Source organism: Lepus europaeus, chromosome 10, assembly GCF_033115175.1.
Source record: "Lepus europaeus isolate LE1 chromosome 10, mLepTim1.pri, whole genome shotgun sequence".
NCBI classification, from domain to species: domain Eukaryota; kingdom Metazoa; phylum Chordata; class Mammalia; order Lagomorpha; family Leporidae; genus Lepus; species Lepus europaeus.
The window spans coordinates 95,309,865-95,330,131 of record NC_084836.1 but is presented as its reverse complement, the minus strand read 5'-3'; the positions used below and the strand labels follow the sequence as shown (position 1 = coordinate 95,330,131).

Sequence of the window (20,267 nt, the reverse complement as noted above, 5' to 3'; positions counted from 1 at the left end):
TGTTGTTCCTACCCACTCAGTGGCCTGATCAGTGGGAGCTGTAGCCCAGTCTTCAGTGGGGACCTGCTGAGTAGGCACGGAGGGCACCTGCACACCCTCCTACCAGTCTGCAGCCTCGGATTGTGTAGCCGAAAACTCAGGAGCTGGGGCAGCACCTTCCCCCTGAAATTCTTCCTAGGTCACAGGTTTTGCAGCAGCGGCCTGCTGTTCTTTTTCAATGTCATCAGGATCTCTGTAGAAGCAGAGATGAGGCATAACTTCCCATGGGTGTTCACGGGAGATGGTACCTCCTGCACCAGCATCCACCACATCAGACCCACTGAGAAGGCTCCCCTCTTCTTGCATGGGACGGCAATGTCCACATAGCACAGAGGAGAGCCTGTGGGCAACTTCACATAAGACGTGTCTCTGAGAGGCTGGTGGTCAGCCCTGGGATCAGTAACCCCCAGAAGACATGGCTCCCAGAAGGCCACCTTGATCTGCTCCGTGAAGGTTCCAGGTGTGTCACGGGCAGCAATGGGAGTGGCTCCAGTGGCAGCAGCAAACTTCAGCACAGCCCTCTGGCCGGTGTTCCTGGAGGATGTGACACTAACATCAGCATGGGTTTTCTTTTTTTTGACAGGCAGAGTGGATAGTGAGAGAGAGAGACAGAGAGAAACATCTTCCTTTGCCATTGGTTCACCCTCCAATGGCTGCTGCAGCCGGCGCATCGCGCTGATCCGAAGCCAGGAGCCAGGTGCTTCTCCTGGTCTCCCATGTGGGTGCAGGGCCCAAGCACTTGGGCCATCCTCCACTGCCTTCCCAGGCCATAGCAGAGAGCTGGCCTGGAAGAGGGGCAACCGGGACAGAATCCGGCGCCCCAACCGGGACTAGAACCCGGTGTGCCGGCACCGCAAGGCGGAGGATTAGCCTGTTAAGCCACGGCGCTGGCCAGCATGGGTTTTCAACAGCAACAGTGGCACGAGCTGCCAACAGATGCTTCTCTCAGGTCCTCTGCAGATTGGTGATATCAATGGCATCACTTTTCCTTTTTAGATGTCCTGTTCCATTTGGAAGTCCAGGTTGGTGCCATCTAGGTGGGTTCCTGCTGCAAGGAATTTGAGGACACTCTCCTCCTTCATTTGCAGGACATCAAGGGTGCTGGGTGTTGTGACAGCTTCCCTTTAGGTTACGCTGGGAATCAAGCGCAAAGCCGTATGCATCCCTCACAGTGCAGGGCCGAAAGCTTTCTTTTCTTGTTTTAAAATACTTGGGGTGTGTGCTCTGTATTGTGTATGCTAAGGTCAGGTCACAAACTGTAATATGAACCTGTAGTTTCAGAAGGCTTCCCCTTTATTTGCTTCAAGTAAATCTTGACTTTTATGGCCTCCCTGAAATATGAGGGAGAGGAGGAGGAGGAAGAAGATGGAAGGAGATATGGATGGAGGAGGAGAAAGAAGATGATGAAGAGGAGGAGGAAGGGGGGGAGGAGGAGGAGGCGCTGAACACATAGCTCTTGTTCTGCTGAAACCCTGCAGGAAAGGCCCTGCAGTTCTTTTTTTCTTTTTTTTTTTTTTTTGACACATAGAGTTACACAATGAGAGAGAGAGACAGAGAGAAAGGTCTTCCTTCTATTGGTTCACCTCCCAAATGGCCGCTATGGCTGGTGCGCTGTGCTGATCTGAAGCCAGGAGCCAGGTGCTACCTCCTGGTCTCCCGTGTGGGTGCAGGGCCCAAGCACTCAGGCCATCCTCCACTGCCTTCCCGGGCCACAGCAGAGAGCTAGACTGGAAGAGGAGCAACCAGGACAGAACCAGCACCCCAAGATTTTTTTATTTATTTATTTGAGAGGTATAGTTACAGACAGAGAGAGGGAGAGACAAAGCTGAGAGAGGTCTTCTATCCGTTGGTACACTCCCCAGATGGCCGCATAGGTTGGAGCTGGGCCAATTCGAAGCCAAGACCAGGAGCTTCTTCCAGGTCTTCCACGTAGGTGCAGGAGCCCAAGCACTTGGGTCATCTTTCACTGCTTTCCCAGGCCAAAGCAGAAAGCTTGAACAGAAGAGCAGCTGGGGTTAGAACCAGCGCCCATATGGGATGCCGGCACTGCAGGCAGAGGCCTAACCTACTATACCATAGCACTGCTTCCCCCCACCTCCACAGTTCTTTTTAACTCACTGTTCCAGGGAGCACAACAGACTGTGCTTGGAAGAAACACATTTGCTCGCTCCCTGTCTAGCTGTGAATTTGCTCAATCTGGTTCTCTCATGTTTCTTGTAGCACTCATAAGAAACATCACTTGGGACTGGCATTGTGGTATCCAGCTCCCTGCTAATGACCTGGGAAAACAGCAAAGGGTGGCCCAAGTGCTTGGTTTCCTTCACCCACATGGGAGACCTGGAAGAAGCTCCTGGCTCCTGGCTTCATTCTGGCCCAGCCCTGGCTGTTGTGACGATTTGGAGGAGTGAACCAAGAGATGGAAGATCTCTCTGTGTCTTCCTCTCTCTCTCTCTAACTCTGCCTTTCAAATAAAAGATAGATTTATTTATTTATTTATTTATTTATTTATTTATTTATTTATTTGGTGGAGTTACAGAGAGGCAGAGAGAGGGAGACAGAGAGAGAGGTCTTCCATCTGCTGCTTCACTCCCCAGTTGGCTGCAACGACTGGAGCTGCACCCATTGGAAACCACAGCACAGAGCGGGATCAGAAGTGGAGCATCCAGGACTCGAAATGGCGCCCATATGCGATGCAGGCACTGTATCCACTATGCCACAGTGCAGGCCCCTCAAATAAATAAATCTTTAAAAAATAAAAGAGTACTTGCAGACACCGCAGGTTTCAAATACCCAGGCCATGGCTGGGTCCCCTTCTTAGTAGTACTTCCCCTCGAGAGAGAACATCATAGTACATGTGAGAGACAACGGCATTATTACTTGTGCTGTAATTTGTTTTTAAAGTCATTTTTATACATTGGTATATAACCTAGGCTTCCAAACTATTGTTCAAGTGCTTCATCACTGGAAAAGTATTTCATATTCTGGATATGCCCTTGGTAAATCATAGTAAGCCAGAATGAAACTCTGGCTAAAACCAACATTGTTAGCAATTAAAAGTATTTTGGGGTGGCATTGTGACGCAGTGGGCTGAGACTCCACCTGCAATGCCAGCATCCTAAATGAGTGCTAGTTTGAGTCCTGGCTGCTCCATTTCTCATCTAGCTCTCTGCTAATGCACCTGGGAAAGCAGCAGAGGATGGCCCAGGTGCTTGGGCCCCTGCCAGCCTCCTGGGATACTCGAATGGATTTCCTAGCTCCTGGCTCCTGGCTTTTGTCAGGCCCAACCTGGTCGTTGTGGCCATCTGGGGCATAAACCAGCGGATGGGAGATCTGTCTCTCAAACTTTCTCTGTATAACTCTGCTTTTCAAGTGAATACAAAATAATGTTTGTAAGAAGTATTTCAAGATTTCTTCTTTTTTTGGCATATTGGTATTTTCTAATTTTCTACCATGCATATTTATGGAATTCAGGATATCTGCATATGAGGCAAGGTGGTACCAACTTTACATGTATTATTCTATTAAATCCCCCCAGCCATCTTTGAGGTACTATTATTAACCCAATTTGCAGAAAAGGAAACAAAGGCTATGGAGGTCAAATAATTCACTAGTTCTGCTTGGCTGCCTGTTTATATACAAACTGCTAATTCTCCTGGGCTTGGAGTTTTATGACCTATAAAACTGAGATCATATCTGCTTCATCAAGTGTAAGATTTAAGAGAACGCCAACTGTGGAGGAGGTCTTGTGTAGAAACACGTGGCCCAGAGAAAACAACACTTTTTTTTTTTTAAGTTCTTTACAGATGTCAAACAAACTCCTGCCAACAGTGTGCAGGAGCTAGCTCAGATGTCAGTTGTGCACATCTCCTCCCAGCTTGGAGTCTTGGAATTGGCCATCCCTGTGGTCTGGCACCAGGACACAACACAAGGCAGGGCCTCTCCGCCCAGAGAGCCCATTGTTCCATATTTCCCAGCACTCCACATTTCTAGATTGAAAGGTTACACCGAGTGCTGGCTCGGGTCCTGGCTGCACTGCTTCTGATGCTGCTCCCTGCTAACATGCCTGGGAAAGCAGTGGAAGATGGCCCAGGTGTCTGGGCCCCTGTCACCCACATGGGAGACCTGCATGGAAGTCCTGGCTCCTGTCTTCTGCCTGGCACAGCCCTTGCTGTTGTGGGCACTTGAGGAGTAAACCATTGGATAGAAGCTTGGGAATGTGCGCTCTCTCTCTCTCTGTCACTCTGCCTTTCACATAAATAAAATAAAAATATTTTTAAAAGATTATGGATTTACTAGTTGGGCTCAAATTCAGGTTTTATTTAATTATTTATTTAAGTGCAATGATTCAGAACTTGGCTTTGCATGTCATGAGGCCTGTTTTTCTAGCTGGACCATGAAGGAATTTTAAGAATGAGAAAAAAAAAAAAAGCCCCAGAAAAAAGACTTTTCCCATTGCAGCTATTTCAATCAGATTAGGGAAACACAATACACTACATACAACATCTCTGAGTGTTGTTGTGTTTTTATTTTTTAATCTCTTTGCTGCCTGCTTCAGCCATAAAGTACCCAGATTAATAACTTTTCTGAATAGCCTATTTAGTAGTCCCTCATACTTATGCCCTGGAGTAGCTATTTCATTAACCACTTTTCTTTCCTATGGGACCATGTCTTCTAAGAGTATTTGGCGAGCCCAGCGCTGTGGCATAGCAGGTAAAACCACTTCCTGCAGTGCCAGCATCCCTTATGGGCGCCGGTTCAACTCCCAGCTGCTCTACTTCCGATCCAGATCTCTGCTATGGCCTGGGAAAGCAGTAGAAGATGGCCCAAGTCCTTGGGCCCCCACACCTATGTGGGAGACCAGAAGAAGCTCCTGGCTGCTGGCTTTGGATCGGTGCAGCTCCAGTCATTGTGGCCATGTAGGGAGTGAACCAGCGGATGGAAGACCTCTCTCTCTCTCTCTCTCTCTCTCTCTCTGTGTGTGTGTGTGTGTGCCTCTGCCTCTCTATAATCCTGCCTTTCAAATATATAAATAAATCTTTTAAAAAATGCAATAGTTGCACCTTTAAAAAAATAAAGAGTACTTGGCATAGATACGATATTTTGTCAAAATAAGGCCATATTGGTCAACTTGATCTCAGTGGCTGGATAGGCTTGCCTTTACCTCACAATAACATACCAGCGAGTCCCTTATTAACATTCAAAGAAATGGAGGAACTTTCTAGCAGTTCACTGTGCCTCCCTGAAATGCAAGCGTCTAGTCAATGGGCAACTGAAGGTTAAAGTCCTGCTTCCCCCTACTCATTCACTGGTCATTGTCCAACCGGTCCTAGCCTACCAGCTTTTTCACAGGAAGATCAGACTGCCCCACCCATACCCAGACTAGGAAGCAAAGCTGGGGTGTCCTCTGATTGGCCGCAGGGTTAGACACCTGATCAAAATGAAGCCAATCAGCTTTTCTCAGCAACTTCAGTTTGCATACTGTATTAGTTTCCCAGGACTCCTGTAACAAAGTGCCACAAACTCAGTGGTTCAAGACAAAAGAAATTCATTCTGTTGCAGCTCTGGAGTCCAGAAAGCCAAAATCAAGGTGTCCGCAGAGCCACACCCTGAGGGCTCTCATCTGCCCCATGCCTTTCTCTTACCTCCTGGTGTTGCCAGTGATCCTTGGCATTCCTTGACTTGTGTATGCCTCACTCTAATCTCTGTCTCTGTCATCACATAGCATTCTCCCTGGGCATCTGTCTTCATGTCGATTCCCTTCTGTGTGTATCTGTCTGTGAGTTTCTTTACCAGTCGTATTGGATTAGGGCTCATCCTAATAACCTCATTTTCACTTGGTTACATCTACAAAGACCCTATCTCCAAATAAGGTCACGTTCACAGGGATGGGGGTTAGGACTTGGACATATTTCTTTGCAGCACACAATACAGACCCAACAAATACCAAGAAGGAAGTGAAAACTAGATATTTGGGGCAGTGGTTTGTAAATAACCATGTCAAGTCCAAGATGGGTGGACAGAGGGAAAAATAGGTGAAGAGATGTGCAGAGGGAGACAGCAGGCCTCTCAATGGCCCTCCTCAGGCCTAGCACCTTACCGCTTCCACCTGCCACCTTCTTCCTTCCTGTGCAGCATTAGAGAGAGCACAAACCCAATGGAGAGAGCCACAGCCCTGTGACCTCCACCACCTCCTATAGCCCAGGCTCAACCTCCCTACAGGTGTATGCACCGGGTAGGCTAAGTTATTTGGTTTTGTGAGTTTGTGTTTATGTGAATTGAAGACTCCTGTTTTCCTGTCATCCATGACTACTTCAAAAAATTCTTGGAGGGGCCGGCGCTGTGGGTAGAAGGTTAAGCCTCCGCCTGTGGCACCAGCATCCCATAAAGGTGCTGGTTTGAGTCCCAGCTGCTCCACTTCCAATCTGGCTCCCTGCTAATGGCCTGGGAAAGCAGTGGAATGGCCCAAGTACTTGGGCACCTGCACCCATGTGAGAGACCCAAAGAAGCTCCTGGTCCCTGACTTCAGAACAGCTCAGCTCTAACCATTCTTGCCATTTGAGGAATAAACCAATGGATGGAAGATCTTTCTTTCTGTGTCTCTGTCTGAATCTTTGCCTCTCAAATAAATAAAAACAAATCCTTAAAAAAATTATTGGAAAATGGAACTAAATGATAAGTTTATTTCTACTGCAAAAGCATGGAAATCCACACGAAGGAAGACTCTTCAAAAACTACATGGAAAATGCCTACTTTAAAGAACTGCACAGGGCTTTCAAAACACACTTAACTTGGGGCCAACGCTGTAGCAGAGTGGGTAAAGCCACTACCTGCAGTGCCAGCGTCTTATATGGGCACTGGTTCGAGTCCCAGCTACTGCTCTTCCAATCCAGCTCCCTGCTAACGTACCTGGGAAAGCAGTAGAACAAGTCCTTGGGCCCTGCACCCAAGTGGGAGACCTGGAAAAAAATCCTGGCTCCTGGCTTCAGATCAGCTCAGCTCTGGCTGTTGGGATCATTTGGGGAATGAACCAGTGGAATGGAAGACCTCTTTCTGGCTCTACCTCTCTCTGTAACTCTGTCTTTCAAATAAATAAAATAATAATAATAATTATTATTTTTTTTTTGACAGGCAGAGTGGACAGTGAGAGAGAGAGAGAGAAAGGTCTTCCTTTTTGCCGTTGGTTCACCCTCCAATGGCCGCCGCGGTAGGCGCGCTGCGGCCGGCGCACTGTGCTGATCCAATGGCAGGAGCCAGGTGCTTATCCTGGTCTCCCATGGGGTGCAGAGCCCAAGCATTTGGGCCATCCTCCACTGCACTCCCTGGCCACAGCAGAGAGCTGGCCTGGAAGAGGGGCAACCGGGACAGGATCGGTGCCCCGACCAGGACTAGAACCCTGTGTGCCGGCGCCGCAAGGCGGAGGATTAGCCTATTGAGCCGCGGCGCCAGCTTGGATCTTGTTTTCAACAGCAAGACTCAGCAGTCTTGCCACAGTCATAAGGGCTGCATTGAGGCAGGTTTTGGGGTGCAGTGGGTTAAGTCGCAACTTGGACTCCTGCAATCCGTATTGGAGTGTCTGGTTCAAGTCCCAGGCACTGCACTTCCGCTAATGCTCACCCAGGTAGGCAGCACGTGATGGCCCAAGTGCTTGGGTCCCTGCCACTCATGTGGGAGATTCAGATAGAGTTCCTGGTTCCTGGCTCTGGCCTGGCCCAGTCACAGCTGTTGGGAGTATTTGGGGAGTGAACCAACAGATGGAAGATCTCTCTCTCTCTTTGTCTCTCTCTCTTCTCACTCTGCCTTTCAAATACATGAATATAAAAACCTTTTCAAATGGTCAGCACTGCTTAAGGAATACGTAATTTTGTAAGTCTTTGACATTGTTGTAGATCCCCCAAATCTGAGTCTACTGGCTTGCTGCGCAAGGACAATCACTGACGTGGGGCAGTGGTGGAAGAGAGTAGGAATTTATTTGCACAACGCAGAGCAATGAGTCAGGCATGCGTTGCTTGATTCCCGGTCTCCTTAGAGGGTTAAAGGGAAAGGATCCTGGAGAATGCAGCAGGGGTTGAGAGGTGCACATTCAGCTCCGGGCAGCTCTCCAGTAGGTCTCTGGTGCTCGAGACCCCCCATTGGTGACATTGGTGATATCATGTCTTTCTGGGGATTTCGATGGTGGCAAGGTGGTCTCTAGCAGCTACTGCAGATGGTAATTACTTTTTGCTCAAGGCCTGGGGCTCCTGGAAAGGCCTCAAGACAAGATCAAATGACAAGTTGTTATCTATAGAGGAGATAAATTACTTTACAGCTCCAGTAATCTGGGGCTGTGCAGGGCTGGCAGCACCACTCCCTTAATTTAGTGAATAAATTTTAGTGAGAAGGTGATTTGCAATCATACAGCCAAAAAGCTTTACACAAAGGGAGGGAGACTGAGAGACTGCGGGAGACCAGAGATGGTCGTTTCTGTCATTTACATCAAAGATGCTATAGATAGGGTCGGTCTTAGCATGTGTGATCTGTGTATCGCCTAATGCTCTTGAGCTGGACAATGTACTTTCAAGAGCTTACAATGATGGAACACTGACTAAATTTCAAAATGATGCCAGTCCAAGTCATCAAAAAATTACAGTAGCATCTAGCATCGTTGGGTTGCCCCTTACACAAAAGTCCCTGCAGATTATCTGGTGCTGCAATCCTGGGCTTAAATTATCTCCCTAAGAAGCCACACCCTGCAGTCGTGTAGTAACTTTTACGAAAGTACTCACCAAAGCAAACTGAATGTGGGAAAACATTTGCACAGTTGGTAAATATCAGACATCAAGCCTACGATCAACGTCTTTGGTTCCAGTTTCATTTACCTTTTCCCGTAACATGTTTGTAGACACCTTTGATAACTCACCCAATGTTTATGCCATTTCTACAGTTCGTAAGCAGAGAAAACAGTACCTAAAGTCCATGAGAGATGTTACAAAAGAGTGAGTTGGGCAAACTGTGTCCAAAATGGAAAAAAATTGGTGTAAATTGGGTGCATTAGTATCAAATGCAGAGATAAAGTCTACAGATTACCTACGCCAAGTGGAAATGAGGCTGAGCTAAATTGTACCATGTCACTTTAGATTACACAGACCTTTCTTTTGATTATATGGATCCAAATACAACTTGATCATTTGGGGAAAATGTCCTCCCAAATGTAGTCTTAGTTGCTAAAATGGTAGATATTTTGTAATAATAGTATCTACTATGATTTATAGTTATATATATGATTTATAATTACTTATAACAAGCTCCTCTCTGCAGTGTCTGAGTTTATGTTAATGAGGTGATTTTTGGAAAGTCCCTAGATAACCACAGGGTGGGTTCCAAAGGAAGTAGCCTGTTCTCAGAGGGTTGGAACTCATAGCCCCACCCTCCACCTACAGAGAAGGGAGAGGGAATGGAGGTTGATGCAACCATCGATGGCCAATGATTTATTAATCACGGCTCCATAACCAAGTTCCATGGGGCTTCCTCCTGGACTTTCTTCCTTTCTGGGTGAATACGAACACAGCCCCATGTCACGATGGTGGCACATCCCAGCTCCTGTGTTTGGGGCCCTTTCAGATCTTGCTGCATGGACCTCTTCTTGATCTGTTCATTTGCCATCCTTTATAACCAGCTAGTGAATGTGACTCCCTGAATTTTGTGGTTCTCTCTGGCAAATGAATAGAACCCAAGAAGGGGGTTCTGGAACCCTTGTTTTTATCTGCTTGTATGAGGAGATAGATAAACTAATAGGCCAGGTCCCCATGGGAATGAGAAAAGGGAAATCTCTTTTGTTGTTGTTGTTCAATATTTATTTATTTATTTGAAAGGTAGAGTTACAGAGAGGCAGAGGCTAGTCTTCACTGCTGGTTCACTCCCCAGATGGCTGCAATGGCTGGAGCTGAGCTGGTCCGAAGCCAGGAGCCAGGAGCTTCTTCTTCTGAGTGGAGCAGCTGGGACACAAACCAGCTCCCATATAGGACGCCGGCATTGCAGGCAGCAGTTTTACAGGCTATACCACAGTACCAACCCCAAGGGCAAAGTCTCTTTAAGAATGCACAAGGGGCTGGCACTGTGGCACTGTGGCTAAGCCCCAACCTGGGGTGCTGACATCCTGTTAGAAGGCTGGTTCGTTCCTGGCTGCTCATCTTCCGATCCAGCTCCCTGCACCCTTCTCCCCCAAAGCTACCTTTAGCAAGATAAAAGTGCCGATCCCACCCCTTCTGAGTTTCTAGCTTTATCATGAGAATAGAAAGTTACCTAACCTTCCATTCTGTTTTTTTGTTTTATCCTGAGTAGGCTAGACAGGATTACAAGTCTGGGCTTCTGATGGGTTTTGTCCACGCCCTTTGATTGTTCCCCAAATCCTGCTTCAAAGACTCCTCTCCTTCTTCAGATTTCCTTATTTACTTGAGAGGGAGAGACAGAGTTCTTCCATCCACTGGTTCACTTTCCAAATGGCTGTAATGGACAGAGCTGAGCTGATACAAAGCCAGGAGCCTGGAGCTTCTTCCAGGTCTCTCATGTGGGTTCAGGGGCCCTAGCTCTTGGGCCATCATCCACTGCATCAGCAGGGAGTTGGATTGGGAAGTGGAGCAGCTGGGACTAGAACCAGTACCCATATGGGATGCCAGTGCCATAGGGGGATGATTGCCTACTGCACCACAGCGCTGACCCCAGAAGGCTCCACTTCTACCAGTTTCTCAGGTCTGCCAGTCAGAGCTCCACTCCCAGCTGCTGCAGCAGGAAGTTTTTGACTTAAATAAATCTTGCTTTGCTCACTGCCTTGTCTGCGTGGAAATTCTTCTATGTGAAACAAGAACCACTTCATCGTCACCTTTCCCATAGCAGTTGGCCCGAAACACAGGTAAAAGAGTCTGGAGCTTGCAACTGGCGTGGGACGTAGAGGGCCTTCTTGTGGGACCAAGCTCCCTACCTGTGCGATCTCTGGGCAGACTGTCAGAACTGAATTGAACAAGAGGGTGTCCAGCTGCTGTCTGCTGCAGAACTGCTCGCTTGCTTAGTGTGTGGGGAGAAAACACACACACCTGGGGTCACGGTCACAGAAGTGTCCTATGTTGTGAGAGAATAGTAAAACAAAGTCTTCCCACAGATATTTGCATGTAGGCATGTTTGATTATGGTTTGGAATTTAAATACTTGAAATATAATATATTAAAAATGTTATTGGGGCTGGCACAGTGGCACAGTAGGCTAAGCCTCTGCCTACTGAATCTCATATGGGTGCCAGTTCATGTCCCAGCTGTTCCTCTTCCAATCCAGCTCTCTGCTATGGCCTGGGAAAGCAATAGAAGATGGCCCAGGTTCTTGGGTCTCTGCACCCACGTGGGAGACCTGGAAGAAGCTCCTGGCTCCTGGCTTTGGATCAGCGCAGCTCCAGGTGTTGTGGCCATTTAGGGAGTGAACGAGCAGATAGAAAACCTTTCACTCTGTCTCTCCCTCTCTGTGTCTCTACCTCTCAAATACATAAATACAATTTTGATTGAACATATAGGAAAATAATTACATCAAAAATTAATTTAAAACCCTAGATCATAACTTTTAAAATTAATGTTACTTGGGGCTGGCGCTGTGGCATAGGAGGTAAAGTCGCTGCCTGCAGTACTGGTGTCCCATGTGGGCTGCTCCATTTACAATCCAGCTCTCTGCTATGGCCTGGGAAAGCAGTAAAAGATGGCCCAAGTCCTTAGGCCCCTGCACCTGAATGGGAAGACCCAGAGGAAGCTCCTGGCTCCTGGCTTTGGATCAGCTCAGCTCCGGCCCTTGTGGCCATCTGGGGAGTGAACCAGTGGATGGAAGACCTCTCTCTCTCTCTCTCTCTCTCTCTCTCTCTCTCTCTGCCTCTCCCTCTCTCTGTGTGACTCTGACTTTCAAATAAGTAAATAAATCTTTTTTAAAAAATTAATGTTACTTAAGCATTCTTGCCTTCCAAAGGTATTTATCTGAATTGTGCTTATGGCTCTCAAAATGTACCCATTTTTATTTCATGATGTCATTTTATCAACAACAAAAGGGCTAAAACACAAAATATTTAAAAGCTACTAACAAAATACAAATGGAAGAAGCATATTGGTCCCCTTTTAAAGCATTCTTTGAGTTGACCAAAAAAGGTTTTCCAAGTTGAAATTTTCACAAAATATCTTACAAATTTATTTTCTTGGATAGAATGAGATTGTAGAATATGACTGCTTTGTTTTTCAAGATAAGTCATTTGAACTGATTTTTTGAAGGAATGTGGACAGTAATCTTGGGTCCCCCCCACTCCCTTTATAGGGAAATGAAAGCCAGTATTTCCTGCTCAGAAATCCTTGGGCTTCAGGGAACATGGTTGGGTATTTACATTCGATTGTCTCTGTTCTAAATCTGTTGAGAGTTGCAGGATCCTAAAATTAAAATCCCAGTTCCCATCTGCCTGTCCCACCCCCAGTCAACACTGTTGTCAGAGGAAATCTTAGACTCTATTAACATTGACTTTTCTCACTTTGTTTTGTGAAATTGCAGCTACTTACCAGCCTGGATGCGTTCAGGCCTGTTTTAATGGTTTGGGAGTGGTGGTTGTGGAGCATATAACTTTGATAGAACATCTAGACTGCTTCTACAGAAATGCTAGACAGGTCTCATGACTGGTTTTCCAATTAGAACAGCCCCAAAGCAGTGGGTGATGCAAGCCAAGAGAACAAACTCAGACCTCACTGACCTGCTTAATTAATGGCATTGCTTTCTAAAAATAAATCTCCTATTCCTGGGAGCAAACATTCAGGAGCAAACATTCACCTGGTAAACCCAAGGACACTCAGCTCCAAGCCCCTTCTCCAGTCTCTCAAACGGCATTTTGTTGACAGCCACAGGACTTGCCAAAGACTCATATTGAAAAATATTATATTGCTCTTCACTACCTCCCTGAACCATAAGAATTTCCACTATAAAATGGTACACCTGGAGCCAGTGCTATAGTGTATTGGGTAAAGCCACTGCCTGCAGTGCCTGCATCCCACATGGGCGCCTGTTCAAGTTCCAGTTGCTCCATTTCCTATCCAGTTTCCTGCTAATGTGCCTGGGAAGGTAATGGAAGATGATGCAAGTGCTTGAGCCCTGCACCCACATGGGGGACTCCAAAGAAGTTCCTGGCTCCTGGTTTTGGCCTGGCTCAGCCCTGGCCATTGTGGACATTTTAGGAGTGAACCAGTGGTTGGAAGATTTCTCTCTTTCTTACTCCTTGCCTCTCTGTAACTCTGCCTTTCAAATTAATTAATTTTAAAAAATTTACACTTAACATCCCAGTCTGAAGTATTTGCCATTGGAGGTCTTCATCAAAATCATGAACAATGAGACCAAGAGGCCCCATCAAAGGAATCAAAGATCAACGGTGGGAAGCCCACTTATTACCTGTGGTTTTGAAAACTTCCAGTACTCCGCTTCCTGATCAAGAAACATGTTAACAATGAAAGGACGTTGATGCTTCCTAAAAATTAAATACCTTGGGGAGTGGATTTTGGCTCAGCGGGTTAAGCCCCAACTTGGGATGCATGCATCCTCTGTTTCTGAGTGCATGGAGTCCTATCTCTGCTTCTGATCTGGATTCCAGTTGATGCAGTTGATGTGCACCCTGGAAAGCAGCAGATGATGGCACATGTACTTGGACATGACAGGAGTCACCCACATGGGAGATCCAGACAGAGTTCCTGGCTCCAGGTTTTAGCCTGACCCAACTCCAACTGTTGTGGGCGTTTGGGGAGTATGCCAGTGGATCCAGTGGATGGAAGATCTCTCTCTCTCTCTCTCTCTCTCTCTCTGCTAAAATAAAGCAAAAATAAGTATAAATAAGTGTAAATACCTAACAACACTATAAACTTTTATTAAAGACATGTTTGAAGCATTGGGCAGGGATGCTCAGAAGATAACCACTACCTCATTTGATGTCACTCTCTCATAACTGGGATAATTCAAGTACCTAAGCGATTGCAATAGGAGACACAAAATTGTGGATAAAACAAGCTGACCAGGGGCTGGTGTCATGGTGTATCAGGTTAAGCCACTGCCTACAATCCCATATAGGTGCTGGTTCAAATCCTAGCTGCTCTATTTCCAATCCAGCTCCCTGCTAATGCACCTGGGAAAGCAGTGGAAGGTGGCCCAAGCACTCAGGCCCCTGCACCCACATGGGAGACCCAGAAGAAATTTCAGGCTCCTGACTGAAGCCTGGCCCAGCCCTGGCCATTGCAGCCATTTTGGCTGGAGGAGCTCTCTCTGTCTCTGTCTCTGTATTTCTGCCTTTCAAACAAATCTTTAAAACAAAACAAAGTGACCAAGAGTTTAGAAAAGGATACACTAGCAATCTACCACTAGCTTTTGTTTGTTTTCTTCTCCTTCTCCTTCTTCTTCTTTTTTACAGTTAAATTATTCAGACAACACTGGCCCTAGAATCCTTCCTTTTCTGGACCTCTTCCTTCCTTCCTTCCTTCCTTCCTTCCTTCCTTCCTTCCTTCCTTCCTTCCTTCCTTCCTTCCTTCCTTCCTTCCTTTCTCTTACAGGCAGAGTGGATAGTGAGAGAGAGAGACAGAGAGAAAGGTCTTCCTTTCTGCCATTGGTTCACCCTCCAATGGCCGCCGTGGCCAGTGCATCGCACTGATCCGAAGCCAGGAGCCAGGTGCTTATCCTGGTCTCCCATGCGGGTGTAGGGTCCAAGCACTTGGGCCATCCTCCACTGCACTCCCGGGCCATAGCAGAGAGCTGGCCTGGAAGAGGGGCAACCGGGACAGAATCCAGCACCCCAACCGGGACTAGAACCTGGTGTGCCGGCGCCGCAAGGCGGAGGATTAGCCTGTTAAGCCACGGCGCCGGCCAACCTTTTTTTTCTTTTTAATGAAGCCCTTCAAAGCCTGTGTAAAATTAGTCTTGCATAAGCCCGACTGTTCATTCCTTCTGCTCCTGAACCTGAGAAACTGGGCTGGAGAAAATCAGACAGCCACACAAATGGCTCCATGACAAATGAATGACCACACGCCTTGACAAGGATTCCTCATCTTCCTCTTATAAGTTCCACTCTCAGTGTTGTCTTCTTCCATTTTCCATCACTACAACAAAATATCTGAGGCTGGGTAACTTATAAAAGAACTTATTTAGTTAGTTCATGGTTTTAGAGGCTGTACATCCAAAAAGCATGTCACTGGCTCTGGTGAGGCTCTCCTGGCCATATCACATGTTGGCCAAAGGTATCATGGTGGGATTGTGTAGAGAGGGAGCAATCACACAGAAGCCAGAACAAGGGGAGGCGCCAGACTTGATCTTCCTGTAACAACCCTCTTGTGAGAACTAACTGAGCCCCCATGAGAACTATTTTAATCTCCCAAGGACCTCCCAGCAGGCTCCATCTTTTAAAGGTCCCACTACCTCAAAACATCACCACAATGGGGACCAAGCTTCCAACACACAAGCCCTTGGGGCACACAGTCAACCATATGCAAACCATTAAAATTATTTTGATTAATTTTGCTGCAGAACAAACCACTCCAGAACAAATGACTTAAAACAAAAAACATAGGATCTCTCATTTCTTGGATGACTGGACTCAACTGGGATGTTCTGGCTCAGGGTTTTTCATGCAGTTGTAGTCAAATGGCAGCTGAGGTTGGAGGAGGCACAAAAGCTGAGTCAACCAGATGCCCAGGATGACTTCTTTGCTCACCAAGCTGAATAAAGCTGGGATGCTGGAACAGGTGAGGCCAGTGAGGCGTCTCTCCGTAAGCATCTCTCCTTATGGCTACTTGGGCTTCCTCACAGCATGGCATGGTTACTGGCTACCCCTAGGGTGGTTATTTTTAATTTACCACAATAATCTAGTTCAATAAAAGTTTTGTTGTTGCTGTCATTATTTTTAAGAGAAGGAATGAAAGAAGCTCTAAATACAGGCTAGGAAATGTCTGATCTGGAGTCAGGCTCACAGGACCTACTTTGCTATATGTTACCATCTTCTGCCCTTTCCTACATCTCAAAAATGCACATGTGCACAGGAAAAAATGTTTCCTTTCCTTCCTCCTTGCCTTCTTTCCTTCATGCCACTTTCCCTGATTTCTGAAATCTTATCAGTTACACATTTGAGTTTGAAACAAGTCTCTTTATAATACGTTTGTGAAGTTGTTCCCAGTAGTTCAGGAATGTATTCAGTATCTCCGCAAAACTTAGTGCCTTAAAACAATGTGCTTTGCATATCACAGTTCCTGGTGTTCAGAAGCACTTTAGCTGAGTGGTTCTGCCTTGGAGTCTCCCAGGGGCTCCTGTCAAGATGTTCGCTGGGGCTGCAGTTATCTGAAGACTTGCTGGGGCAGGAAGACCCTCTTCCAAGATGGTGCACTCACGTGGATGCTAGTTATAGGCAGCAAGGTTCAGGTCCTCCTTAAAAGGACCTCTCTTTAGATTGTGTCACTATTCTTGCAACAAGGTGGCTTCCTTCCTCCGGAGTAAACAACCCAAGAGATGATGAGCAGGAGGCCATCATGTGTTTTGAGATCCAGCTTCAGAAGTCATCCTCTCTCATATCTATAACAGCTTGTGGCCCATTGAGGTCAGCCATCTTCAGAGAACAGACTACACAGATGTGACGACAAGGAGGTAGGGATCATCACGACAGTGAGCTAGGCTAAGGAAAAGACAATGTTGAACAGAGAAAAGAGAAGACAAATATTGGAGCTGGGAACATTTGAAGGAAAAGCCAAGCCCTAACGTGGGTCCTGGAGCTGGGAATGGAGTGGAGGGTTTTGAGACCTGGTGGTCCCTGACACATCTTGCAAAAGATAAGAAGTGAAAACAGAAGTGAGAATGATGGAGCCATTTCTCTTTTTGCAAAGTTATTCCTGCACTGACAGCAGGAGACAATCTGCCCTCACACTTCCATAAGAGGTAATTTTCAGTTTCTTGGTTGAACTATAAGAAGAATATTTCTACTGAATTATTAATTGCTTTTATAAATATGGAAAGATATTTTCAGCTTCTAACACGAAATCAAGGTCTCCAAAATGATCTCTCATTCAACAAGGACACAGTCTTGCAGGAAGTTTACTTGTGTCAATGCAATTAGCAACAACTTCACAGAGCAATAATGTCCAAGTTTCACGCTGGGATGAATGGTGATTTTCTAGTTAGTGCTAATTGAAAATGGAGGCAAATCTAAATCTAAACAGGAAGGGAAAGCCAGACCATAATATGACAATACCTTAGAGCTTTGTTCTTTCACAGTGCATAGGAGGGCAAAAGTTTTCTTAAACTATTTTCATCTGAGCCAGGTTTCTTGGACGAATGCCTTCTCCATGCTGTCTCCACTTCCCTCTGGCCTGGTTCTTTCCCCCTGTCTCTTCACCACACCTGCTGTCTTCAGCTGTCTTCATGGTCACAAAGGACCTGCTGTCCAATGGACAACTCCCCCCACCCTCATTTATTTATTTGAGAGAGTGTAAGCAAATTCCTATTCACTCATTCACTCCCCAAATGCCCAAGAGCCAGGAAATCAATCCAGGTCTCCCACATGGATGGCAAGAACCCAATCACTTGGGTCATTGCTGCTGCCTCTCAGGGTCTGCATGAGTAGGAAGCTGGAGCCAGGAGCTGGAGCAGAGAACAAAACTCAGGTGCTCCAATGTGGATGCAGGCATCTCAACCAACAGGTTAACACCCACCTCACCCTCTTTCTGTTTATGTATTTTCTGAGGTCTAAGCAACACTGTCTCAGTTGATACCCACCACTCCTAGAAATAGCTCTCCTCCTGGTTTTTGCAACACCATTTTCTCCTTGTTTGCTACCTCTTTGGCCATCGATATAGGTTCTTGTACCATCCAACCTCCAAATTTTGGGCATGCTGGTCACTTTGTGTCTTCTCTTTCTGCATGATCCTATCCAACCCTATGGCTCCACTACCATCTAGACACCAACAGTTGTCCACATTGATGCTTCCAGCCCTGATCTTTCCATGGAACTTGAGAATGCTGTACCCGACAGCCTTCTTAATAATCCTCTTAGGATTTCACAGACATCACAAGGTGTCTCCTGGTGCCCTTATTTCCTCACCTTCTACTATGGTTTGGCTTCTTTGAAACTCATGGTGAAATTTAATTCTCATTCTTAGATATTAAGAGGTGGGACTAGGTGCGATGTCAAAGGTGATTAGGACTCTGTCCTCATGACTTGATTAATCCGTTTATGTGGATTAATGGGTAAATGAATTGCCTCAATGTGTTTTACAGGGACAGCTCTGTGGCATAGTGGGTAAAGCCGCTGCCTGCAGTGCCGGCATCCCATATGGGTGCCGGTTTGAGTCCCAGCTGTACCACTTCCAATCCAGCTCTCTGCTGTGGCTTGGGGAAACAGTAAAAGATGGCCCAGATCCTTGGGCCCCTGCACCTGCATGGGAGACCCGGAAGAAGCTCCTGGCTCCTGGCTTCTGATCGGCGCAGCTCTGGCTGCTGCAGTCATTTGGCTAGCTCTCTTGTATATTCCTTGTCTCTCATCATGTGATGTCCCGTGCCTCCCTGGGCTCTGCCAGCAAGAAGGCCATTACCAGATGTGACTCCCTGACCTTGGACCAGAGCTGTGAGCCAGAATAAAGCTCTTTTTTTTATAATTTACCAATCTTTGGTATTCTCTTATTAGCACAGAAAATGAACCGAAGCACGTCTCAAACCTGTTCCCCATGCCCTAAGCTTTACCTGTTTTGTAAATGGCACCACCTCTCATTGAACTACCACTGAGAGATGTCACTGTATCTGGATTCCTTCTTTAGCCCACTCTCTGCATCCAGCTCACCAGGAGTGCAGCTGGGTCTGTCTCCCAAGCTCACTTCAGACTTGTCCACCGCCATTACCACCCAATCTCCTTGCTCTCTCTGACTATTCTCTACACAGAGAACAGGTCTATTGTAAAAGATAAAACAAATCATGCTACAGTCCATGTTAACTTCCTTCAATGGATGCCTACTACACTGAGGATATATTTTTTATTTTTACAAACTTGCAATGCCCTATAAGCTGCTGCAAGACCAGGCTCCTTTGCTCCTGGCTCATTCCACACCACTCTCGGGCTGACAGCAGTCCTGGCCAGTCTCAGAGTCTGCTTCTGTGGTTCCTTCTTCCTAGAAACTCTACCCCTACTCTTCTCATGCTAGCTCTGTCTCTTCCGTTGGGTCTTGGCCTAATTCCTGTCCACTCCCAGCAGCGTCCCCGACCCTCCTCTCTGAAACAAGCCTCTGTAGTCCTCTTATGCTCTTAGCATTCTTTTCTTTCCATCATCAGTCATTCCCACAGTCATAATGTCAGCTCAATTTTTCCCCAAATGAGGAAATCAGCAGACTTTTAAGGAACTTTTGAGATTTGAGACAAATCAAAGGCAACGTCGGCCAAGGACTGCTTCTCTCCTAACCTGGAATCCTGCTGGATACGACCGACCAGCCATACTCCATCGCACCCTTATCCAGAAATTGACATGGCAAATCAGCATCTGAGACCAAAAACAAGGACGCTCTGAGACCCCCCCTCTCAGTGAAGAGCATCGAACACCCCAGTTCCTGTTTGCTGCGGTTTTGGCCCTCAGCGACACAGCTGCAGTCAACTGAGCTCGCAGGGACTGGAAGAATGTTCTCACGACCAATCTCATTTCCTGTGTTTTCTCATTAGGGTTTGTTGTTCTTTTTTCCCTCTTCTAAGACCCAAGTCCCATGAGACGGAATTATAAGGATAAAAGGTTTGGCTTCAGCTTAAATCCTTCTCTATGTGTGCATGAATGAAACTCCAGATCAGGTGCTAACATTCTCACATTCATAGAAACCTTCAAAATTTAGAAAAGAATACCCTTCAAAGTACAAATTCTCACTTTCCTTTCTAGGGCGAGACTTCGTGGTCCTATACGCTGAGCTGACAACAGATCTCTTAATTATGAGCTTGCAGTTGTCAATTACTTGGCTAAAACCTACTCAGGAATTTGGATTCTGTTCCAACACTTTAAACAGCGTCCAGTCTGTGTTGTTAATAAATCACTAAACGTTGAGCTCAAATCACCAGCAAGTGTTCAGCAGAATTTAACTCGCTGCTGCTTGCTGACGCTCAGAAAGCCATAAATCACCTTTGTCGCGTTATAGATCCTGAAGTTCTAGCACCCAAAGAGTTTGTATTTTAAGTGAATTCAAATCATCCCCAGGGAAGCAAAAA

At 46.5% G+C, this 20,267-nt stretch overlaps 1 pseudogene; it reads right to left on the bottom strand.

Moving 5' to 3' along the window:
- Positions 1-99: 99 nt before the first annotated feature.
- Positions 100-18,925, bottom strand: LOC133768139 (small ribosomal subunit protein uS2B-like; annotated as a pseudogene).
- Between the last annotated feature and the right edge of the window lie 1,342 nt (positions 18,926-20,267).